Raw genomic sequence first — 11,810 nt, forward strand, 5'->3', positions numbered from 1 at the left:
AATAGTGTTCGTCTTTGTGCAAAAAACACTCTGTATCAACTTCCATCTTCATGCGAACACGAATACATGGACACGCTGACACCAAGGGCTAGATCGACACAGGAGGTATATATTTTATGGGGTCTAAAAATCAATATTTCTGGTAGAAGCATTTTCTTGCAGATCAAAGTTATATTACCTGACTACTATGTGATTATCTGTAAAGAGACGGCGCCACATTATATGATAACTTTAATCTGGTCAGCCTTCAACCAAGATAACCATCCAAATTTCAATAGAAAAATACACCAAAAAATTTATATTTGCATATCTATCGCGACGATATCAGCCAATTTTGTGAATTTGCCATAAACAAGGTGATTGATTTCATCCACTCATATTAATCAATTGATTAATTATTAAAACAACGATTTTAACTCGTACCGGCATTTGTGGGTTAACACAACCATAGGGTTGGGCAGTAGGCGAATACTTGGTTATGTGTTATTCTTACTCGCAGGAGAAAAGCGTTTTCTGATTTAATCACGAAATAAACTGATTCAATTATTTTTTATAGAAATTACTTCAATCACGAAAGTGATAGTAGGTTAGGTTAGGTGGCAGGCTCACTTAGACTATTGTGATACCACATTGGTGAACTTTTATCTTATCACTGAGTGCTGCCCGATTCCATGTTAAGCTCAATGACAAGGGACCTCCTTTCTATAGCCGAGTCTGAACGGCGTTCCACATTGCAGTGAAACCACTTATAGAAGCTTTGAAACCCTCAGAAATGTCACCATCAATACTGAGGTGGGATAATCCACCGCTGAAAAACTTTTTGGTGTTCGGTCGAAGCAGGAATCGAACCCACGACTTTGTGCATGCAAGGCGGGCATGCTAACCATTGCACCACGGTGGCTCCCAAAAAAAAGTGATAGTATCAATCACAGAATTAATTGGAGATTCAAAAGATTCTTGATTAAGGAATTGATTTCTTCGATACTTTCAATTAATTTTTTAATTGGTTCAATTGAAAATTTAACTGATTTTGGTAGTAAAACTCAATTAAGTTTTCAATCGAGACAAACAATAATTAAATTATTTATAATAATTTGTTTTTTTTTTTAATTTGTGACAAAATTTAATTATCCAATCCAATAATACGTATAGAAAGTAATTATTTCCGTACAGATAAAAAAAATCTGATTCAATCACGAAATTAACTGATTCAATTAATTTTTAAATTGAAATTGCTCCAATCGCGAAAATGATAGTAATAATCACAGAATTAATTGGAAATTAATCAATCGGGTGATTTAAAAATTTAATTAATTTTGGTCGAATAAGTGAAATAACTTTTTTAATTGGAATAATATTTTTATTAAAAATATAAAAAAAATCGATCATTTTTTTAATTGACTGCCCGTGTAAAAATTGGGGGATCTGATTTGATATGGTTAGATCTGAGCCAAGATATGGTCAGATCTGAGCAGATCCGAAAAATGGTTATATCTGGTCAGATCTAAATACTATGAAATTGGATCTGATCAGATCTCAAAAATGAGACACATCTAATCAGATATAATTTGATATAATTGTATATTATTTGATACAATTGTATCTTTCGAGATCTTTCAACACATAAAAGCCCATAATTTGTATATAAAATGAGATCAATTGTTTTATTTAATAATACAGACAAAAAGTATGTGCATAATAAATATGTTTAATTTAAATTGATCCATCAAAGCTATGTAAGAGTATTGACAGTTGAGTTAGAGTGTTGTCCAAGGGTTTTTTCGTTTGTTTCTTCTGCTTTGGACTTAGACACGCGACTAAAGTATTACAGCGTTATTACAGCAATCTGCAATGAAATTAAGTAAAAAAACAATTATTAAACAAATATAGGAATAAACAAATATGGGAATATATTGAACTATGTAAGCAAGTATTAGTATTGTTTTGGATCATTCTTCTTTAAGTTGCAATAAAAATTGCCATATAATTTTATGTTGCTTTTAATACTCACATTTAAAGTGTATTCGGGATTAGGTTAGGTATAGGCTCATACATACTATTCAGACCATCATGACATCACAGTGATCAACATCTCACTTATCACTGACTGCTGCTCGATTCAATAATTAGCTCAATAACATGGGACCTCCTTGCTATAATCGATTCCTATCGGCATTTCACGTTGCGCTGAAACAACTTAGAGAATTTTTGAAGCAGAAATGTCACCAACATTACTGCGAGGAGATAATCCACCGCCGAAATAATTTTTGGTGTTGGTCGGAACTGGGATTGAACCCGTGACCTTTTGAATGCAAGGCGGGCATGTTAACCAGTACACCACTGAGGTTTCCTTTTTTTCCAAATCTAGAAAATAGTAAAACAATACTAAGGAAATAACAAATACAATCTACTTACCTTAATCTCCGCAATAAAGGAAACGATATAACCTTTATCAAAGGAACACATTTAAAACAATTATATTAAATTTCTTAATTTTCTCAGCTAGTCTGGCGTTAAATTTGTTTAGAAGTGATGCCCCTGACGGCGTTGACATTTGACATAATGGCATTGAGGTTTAGACGTGTATTTCAAAAATCTTTTTAACTTGTTCATGATTTTTTTTATATTTTGGACCGTATTTAACCCCATATATAGTCAGATATGATGTTATATCTACCATATCTTATTAGATATAGTGCTATATATGGTCCTATCCAAGCATATATTATTAGATATGCCAGATATAATTAGATATTATACTATATATGACGATATCTGCAATTATATCTAACCAGATCTAGCACCATATATAGCATATCTGTGCATATCTAATTATGTCTGAACCAATATCTGAACAGATCCAATTAGACCCAATTTGATATTATTAGATAGGATTGGATCCTCCAATTTTTACACGGGTGTGCTGTTTAAATGCAGCAATGTCAAGTATCGATAGACGGAATATTCTTCGCCGACGACCGAATTAGGGTGTCTAAATCCGACACTGGTTAATCGGATTCAAGTACACAAATCGTATAGTGAAAAATGGGACCATTTTGACCATCGATTAACCGATTTTCTGCATTTCAATGAAATTTCTATCTATTTTTGCATATGATTCTTCCGAAAATTAAATTTTTTGTGAAGAAGCACTGAAGATGAGAAACAACTGATGACTTACAAAACGTTTTCATCAAATACCACAAAATAATCTCTTATTACACCACTCTCACACCACGATTTCACATTCTTCGATAAAACTGAAGACATAAATTGGATGTCTTGCATCGAAAAATAAAAAAAAAAATCCCGGAACGAAGCAAAATAAAAAACCGAAAACCGGCATTATAAAAATTGAGATTTTCGGATAAACCGAAAACTGTAATTTCAAAAAAATTTGAACACTCTAGACCGAGTACCGGTTTTTAAAAAATTTTCATTTTCGGATAAGCCGAAATTTCAAAAAAAAAGTTATTTGGACATCCTAGACCGAATACAATAATTTCTGTAGAAAAATGTCTCTTTTTCGTTTCTTTGCTTGTCGTTGTTGCTTAAAGTAAATATAGCGTTTGCCTACCCGTGTAAAAATTGAGGGATCTAATCAGATATGATTAGATCTCAAAATTGGCCCCTTTAGATATAAGCAGATATACCAAAATATGATGAGATATGATGAGACAATTTTTCGGATCTACTCATATCTAATTGTATCAAATCAGATCTCTCAATTTTTTCTCGGGTACCGACATTCGCTATGGTTGTATTTACACACTAGTTATATATTTTATATTGCTACACAGAAAACAATATTCTTTGTCTTCAATTATGAAATTAATTGGTATAAATAATGTTTAATTGAAATTTCTTTAATTATAGATAAAATTGTATCAATGATCAATTTTTGTTTTAATTAAAAATTTATGGAATTAGTTAAACAATTAAATTAGCATTTTTTATTGGAAATGTGTCGGTGATATTTTTTCTGTGTATTTGTATTTGTCGAATTTATTGGTAAGGAATTTGAGAAAACTTTTGATTTTATGCAATTTTCATACTTAACATTTTCTACCAATCATAAAATTGCCAAGAAAATACTTTCTCAAAAACTATATAACTATATTGAAATTTACTGATGATTGATCACTTTCCCGAATATTCCATTATTTTGGAATTAACGCTTCGTCATGTGAACAATGATCACATTAGACTGTCTGTCTATCTGTCACCTACACATAAATCGAGCGAGATCACATCGAAACTTGCCTTTGCTAGAATTCCCAAGTACCAATGGGTGTTAATTGATTTTTAAGCATATGCCTTTTGCACTAGTACTTTCTTAATTTGTTGCTTTCAAGATTGATTAATTGAAATGATTATCGTCCGCCCTCGGTGCTTATGTAGAAATTAAATCATGACAACCAACAACCAAGTTTGCTGCTTTTTTTTATTCCTAAAACTTCTTTACTAATATTGTGAGGAAAAAAACGGAGACTCTTATCATAGATATTTTGTCAAATGATCTAATAAACATAATTATGTTTTTTTTTTCTAATTTAATACTGTTAGATGTCATAGGTGAATACACTTCTCAAACATGAGCTATTATACACCCAAAGAAAATTGTTAGTAGACATAACGGAAAACTCTGCTAAAATAGCAAAGAGTCTGTTACACACTCAATTTTTTTTAAAAAATGCAAACGTGGTTTTATTCTTGATCGGCGCAGTATGGCTCTTCTAATAATAGTGATGAGAAATTTTTTTCAAAAGTTTTTGGTACATTTCCCATCGCAGTTGATGTTAGTTATGTGTCAATTGGATTTTGAAAATGCATTTAAATACACTCATAGAAAAGATTCTGCTAAAAACAGCAGTCGATGTCTCCTGTTATATTTTTTTACTTCAGGGTCCACCGAATTATAAGATTTTTAGGTTATAAATTTTTTCACCAAGCATATTTAAGAACCAAAAGTAGTTTTTGGTATATTTTTGCACTCTAAAACCTTTTGTTTGCTGTTATGCCTCAAATTGATAAATATTCAGATTTTTGGGCAAATACTATAGATATTCATAAATTTTTGTTTTAATCGTGTTACGATAGCTCCTAAGTTGACATTTTTATTTGTTTCAGCCAAACCAAAACATGTTTTGGTCTAATCGTGCAGACAATGTTTGCTATTTCAGCAAACAGTGACTGCTTTCCCTTTTTCAGCAAAGGTTTTGCTGTTTTAGCAGACTTTTCTGCTGTTTCTATTAACAAATTTCTTTGGGTGTAGGTATATTTTTGGTCAGATAAGAACCTTATTGATTTCAGAGAAATCGGTACAGATTTCGATGTAGTTGCCACACATATATTTTGTCCGGTATTTTCCATAAAAAGTACAATTGAAAGTGTGGCAAATTTGATTCCAATCAGTTCAGATTTAGACATAGCTCCTACATATATCTTTCGCCCGATTTATACTCATATGATTACAGATTTTATCCAGGGAGCTATGCATGCCAAATTTGATTCAAATCGTTTCACATACTCATATACTACACGCTCACAAAAAATCGCTTCTGTAACATATACTCCCAAACATATTTTGCTTCAAGCATATACATTTTTGGGTATTGTCCAAACATTTATATGTTTGATCTCTTCCAATATATAATATGTTTGAAAGCATATTGGTCTAAACAATATATGTTTTGGTAGTCTAAGTTCCAAACATTTTGTATTTTTGCATCCAAATTCAATAATGATGTCTTCCAAAAAACAATATGTTATTATGTGAACATATAATATGTTTGGAAGCATTTTGCACCCAAAAATATTATATGCTTAAAAAAAATTCTCCCAAACAATATTGTGCTCAAAATTGTATTTATTTATTTATATATTTACAATCATAATGAATTATGAAAATAAACAGGTAATATAGGTGCTAACAACATAGGTTTTCGACCTGAATGCTCAAAATTTTGTTTCTGCCCAATTGTATATTCCCCCACATCTTTCTCACTTCCACGAGATTTTTTAGTTCTTAGCACCTTTTTCTGTAATACAAACATTGTAGAAGAAATTATTCAATTGTATGATTCTTTTTTATTTTAATTTTACCTTTTGCCGGACGGGGATTCGAACAGCGGACCACACAGTTTGTAAGGATCAAAGAAGTAGCTGATCAATTGCCCAAGGAAAAATAAAATGTTAATTTTGTAATAACAAGCAACAACCACCAACTTAATTCAATATCGCTCCCTGTTAAATAGCGCTCCAAGCTACTAAACACATATATGTTTATAGGCTATTTCTAAATTAATATATGTTTGCATTCAAGCATATTATATTTACAAACATTTTATGTCCCAAACATAATATGTTCTAACATATTAACATATATGTCCCAAACATGTTATGCTAGTTTATGAACATTATATGCTTGCACTCAAAAATATTGTGTTTAAAAATTTGTGTTCCAAACATATAATGTTTATAGCCAAACATAGGGAGCCACCGTGGTGCAATGGTTAGCATGCCCGCCTTGCATACACAAGGTCGTGGGTTCGATTCCTGCTACGACCGAACACCAAAAAGTTTTTCGGCGGTGGATTATCCCACCTCAGTAATGCTGGTGACATTTCTGAGGGTTTCAAAGCTTCTCTAAGTGGTTTCACTGGAATGTGGAACGCCGTTCGGACTCGGCTATAAAAAGGAGGTCCCTTGTCATTGAGCTTAACATGGAATCGGGCAGCACTCAGTGATAAGAGAGAAGTTCACCACTGTGGTATCACAATGGACTGAATAGTCTAAGTGAGCCTGATACATCGGGCTGCCACATAACCTAACCTAACCTAACCTAGCCAAACATATGAAAAACAGTCTTTTTCATCCGTGTAGTTACAAACACTGACTGCTGTTTTTCAGAAGACAAAAATCTGATGTTTTTGCTAAAACAGAAAAAAATCTGCTACCTAAAAGCAGCAGCAGACATACTGCTGAAATGTCAGTCGTTTGCTGAAATTTTCTGCTGATCCGAATAAAATTACAAATTCACGCCGTACTATCCGATAAGAGGAATAATGTTCCAGTAAGCTCAAAATAGTCCCTTTTTTATACCTGACCCACACGGAGATCTCAATCTATCACTGAATAAAATTTTGTCAAGAGGTCAATTGCTTCACATAGAAGACCCATTTTTTCTGATATAAAGTTTTTTTTCTTGTCCAAAAGTCGATCAACTTTTCAATGAAGTCGTTATGTGCTTATAATTAAGTGATTCGACTTGAAATATGGCATAATTTCGAGTGTGAATTTTGGAAATTTATGATGTCGTTAATACGTTTTAAAGGACATTGATAGTACTTAAAGAAAATCGAATGAATTAAATTTTATTTTCTAGAATCAAATACGCAAAACTAAAATTTAAAATTGAGAATTGTGGCTTAAAGGCATCCTTGCTTCAATTCTCCGCTTCTTTGGCTCGGAATAAATACCAAAATCATCAGTGTAAATGAAACAGGCATGCTTTTTTCAGTGTACATTTTAGTTAAAATATTATTATATATATTAAAAGGACCATGAGATTTTCATACATTAAACCTCTATGAAAATTTGGATAGTAGACATATTTGCCCTGTACCTCTAAATCTCACGTATCAATATAATAAAATGTTTTGAGTGTACATATCAGGGATCCATTTTTTTTTCGTTCCGCTCCCTCTCCGGAAAAAAAAATCGCTCCGCTCCTTGTTAGAGAAAATTATTTTTTATACCCACTATCATAGAATGGTGATTGGGGTATAATAAGTTGGCCATTTCGTTTGTAACATATCGAAGTATCGATTTTTGCCTATATCCCTGCCAACATTTTTTGAATTTGGGGGCGCTTCTGAGAATCCCCACTACGTCGAAAACAAACATATACGACATCAAAAACTCGTCGGAAAAGCGCCGTCACTATTGAGAAGTTGTACCACGCCAAGTTACTACGAAAAAGTTTCTCATCAGTGCAATTATTAGGTGCCTATTTAGATCAATTTCGAAGGACGCCAATAAGAAACCCTGCAAACTATCAGACAAAGTGCATTTTAAGGTAATTGTAGAAGAATCATTGTGGTCAAAAGAATGATGTTGAGTTTTAAGTAGCAAGTTACATATTGCAGCGTCTATCAGCCAGTTTGTTTATTTTCGATGGAGACAGCGTGCCTGGAAAAATATTTGAAAAACGATCACTTTATTCTATTTGGAAAGTCGAAAATTGCTCACCATACACCTTTCACAATTTTAAGCGTAATATCTATGTTTTCAGATCTTTATTTTCGTTTTTATTTAAATAAAATATAACAAGCTGGTTGCGCTTGGCGTTTCACAAAAAAGAAAATGGCTCTTCTAACAGTAGTGATGGCAAAATACTTTCATGTACATTTTTACCTTTTTGATATGCTTCCCCCATCACAGTTCGCGATGGTTGTGGTGACATTTACGAGTCTGTGGTAGCGATGAGGATGAAATGGAACTTTGAAATGCTGGCAGGGTAGGAAGCAAATTTTAATTTTTCGCTTTTTCAGCTTTTTTCCTTCATATGCTATCAAAGTCCTTTAAAAACAAGTTAACGACAACTTTATTTTCTAAATTAAGACTCGACTTCCAGTAGAAATTATGCTATGTTTCAAGTAAAAAACGGCCATCGACTGCCGCAAATCTCTCAATGAGATGGCTGAGCAGCACAATATTCACCTAATATGGGTGCCTGGCCATAGTTTACATTTTTTCCTTCGCTCTATTCTGGAGAATAGTTCCGTTCATGTATACCGTGTTAATTGAGATCTACTCCATGATATAAGAGTATCACACTGTGGATCTATCAATCCATTCATCATTGCATGTACACCAATTAATATGATAATTATTTAATTGACATTTTCAATTTCAAATGCCGAAAGAGCGGTGTCTGTGAATTTTTAGATAACAATATTGGTTTTCTTACAAATTATTGATGTTCTGCTGAAAAAACTGAAATGATGATGATTGATACAATGGCACATCTATGAACAAAGGGTATATTTTTTTTTAACATACATATGGCATAATTTCTCATTGAATTGAATTATATTGGGATGACATTAAATTACGTTGAGTTATCTCGTTTTATGTTAAAGTACATCGATGTATATACATACGATTTTCAGGAATGAAAGGGTGCACAAAACTATTTTGTAGCAAGAATGAACAACTTCGTGCGAAAAACCAAATTATGCTCCACATTTTGAGATTTCCACAAAGCGTTGTTAAATCCAGGAAAATTTAATATCCTGGTGTTGATATCCAGATTTAGATATAGCTCCCATATATATATTTCGCCAGATATGGACTTATATGGCCCCAGAAGCCAGAGTTTTACCCTAATTTGCCTAAAATTTTGCATAAGAAGAACAATTAGTACTATAGTCAAGTGTGCCAAATTTTATTGAAATCGGTTCAGATTTAGATATAGCTCCCATATATATCTATAGCCCGATTTACACTCATATGACCACAGTGGTCAATCTTTTACTCCGATTTAATTGATTTAATTTTTCACAGGGAGTAGAATCAGCATTGTAGCTATGCGTGCCAAATTTGGTTGAAATCGATTCAGATTTAGATATAGCTCCCATATATCTCTTTCGCCCGATTTACACTCATATGACCACAGAGGCCAATTTTTAACTCCGATTTAGTTGAAATTTTGCACAGGGAGTAGAATTAGCATTGTAGCTATGCGTGCCAAATTCATCGGTTCAGATTTAGATATAGCTCCCATATATATGTTTTTCTGATTTCGACAAAAATGGTCAAAATACCAACATTTTCCTTGTAAAATCACCACTGCTTAGTCGAAAAGTTGTAAAAATGACTCTAATTTTCCTAAACTTTTAATACATATATATCGAGCGATAAATCATAAATAAACTTTTGTGAAGTTTCCTTAAAATTGCTTCAGATTTAAATGTTTCCCATAGTTATACCCTGCGTCACACTGTGGAACAGGGTATTATAAGTTAGTGCATATGTTTGTAACACCCAGAAGGAGACGAGATAGACACATGGTGTGTTTGGCAATAATGCTCAGGGTGGGTCCCTGAGTCGATATAACCATGGCCGTATGTCCGTCCGTCCGTCCCTCCGTCCGTCTGTCTGTGAACACATTTTTGTGAGTCTAGGTCGCAATTTAAGTCCAATCGCCTTCAAATTTGGCATATGTTCCTAATTTGGGTCAAAATAGATCCCTATTGATTTTGGAAGAAATCGGTTCAGATTTAGATATAGCTCCCATATATATCTTTCGCCCGATATCCACTAATATGGATCCAGCAGCCAGAGTTTTATACGGATTTGCTTGAAATTTTGTACAAACATAACACTTAGTCGTATAGTCAAGTGTACAAAATTTGATTGAAATCGGTTCAGATTTAGATATAGCTCCCATATATATCTGTCGCCCGATATGAACGTATATGGCCCCAGAAGCCAGATTTTTGGCCGAATTTGGTTGAAATTTTGCACTAGGAGTACAATTAGTAGTATAGTCAAGTGTGCCAAATTTGATTGAAATCGGTTCAGATTTAGATATAGCTCCCAAATATATCTTTCGCCCGATATGGACTAATATGGTCCTAAAAGCCAGAGTTTTGGCCCAATTTGGTTGAAATTTTGCACAGGGAGTAGGTTAGGTTAGGTTAGGTGGCAGCCCGATGTACCAGGCTCACTTAGACTATTCAGTCCATTGTGATACCACGTTGGTGAACTTCTCTCTTATCACTGAGTGCTGCCCGATTCCATGTTAAGCTCAATGACAAGGGACCTCCTTTTTATAGCCGAGTCCGAACGGCGTTCCACATTGCAGTGAAACCAATTAGAGAAGTTATGAGACTCTCAGAAATGTCACCAGCATTACTGAGGTGGGATAATCCACCGCTGAAAAACTTTTTGGTGTTCGGTCGAAGCAGGAATCGAACCCACGACCTTGTGTATGCAAGGCGGGTATGCTAACCATTGCACCACCGTGGCTACAGGGAGTAGATTTTGCATTGTAGCTATGCGTGCCAAATTTGGTTGAAATCGATTCAGATTTAGATATAGCTCCCATATATATATTTCGCCCGATATGGACTTATATGGCCCCAGAAGCCAGAGTTTTACCCTAATTTGCTTAAAATTTTGCACAAGAAGAACAATTAGTACTATAGTCAAGTGTGCAAAATTTTATTGAATCGGTTCAGATTTAGATATAGCTCCCATATATATCTTTCGCCCGATATGGACTAATACGGTCCCAGAAGCCAGAGTTTTACCCCAATTTGGTTGAAATTTTGCACTAGGAGTACAATTAGTAGTGTCGTCAAGTGTGCCAAATTTGGTTGAAATCGGTTCAGATATAGATATATCTCCCATATATAGCTTTCGCCCGATTTTGAAATTTTGCACAGAGAGTAGAATTAGCATTGTTGCTATGCGTGCCAAATTTGGTTGAAATCGGTTCAGATTTAGATATAGCTCCCATATATATGTTTTTCTCATTTCGACAAAAATGGTCAAAATACCAAAATTTTCCTTGTAAAATCGCCACTGCTTAGTCGAAAAGTTGTAAAAATGACTCTAATTTTCCTAAACTTCTAATACATATATATCGAGCGATAAATCATAAATAAACTTTTGCGAAGTTTCCTTAAAATTGCTTCTGATTTAAATATTTCCCATATTTTTTTACTAACATTGTGTTCTACCCTAGTGCTTTAGCCGACTTAAATTTTAAGTCTATAGATTTTGTAGAAGTCTATCAA

Source organism: Haematobia irritans, chromosome 4 (assembly GCF_050003625.1).
Source record: "Haematobia irritans isolate KBUSLIRL chromosome 4, ASM5000362v1, whole genome shotgun sequence".
Classification (NCBI taxonomy): domain Eukaryota; kingdom Metazoa; phylum Arthropoda; class Insecta; order Diptera; family Muscidae; genus Haematobia; species Haematobia irritans.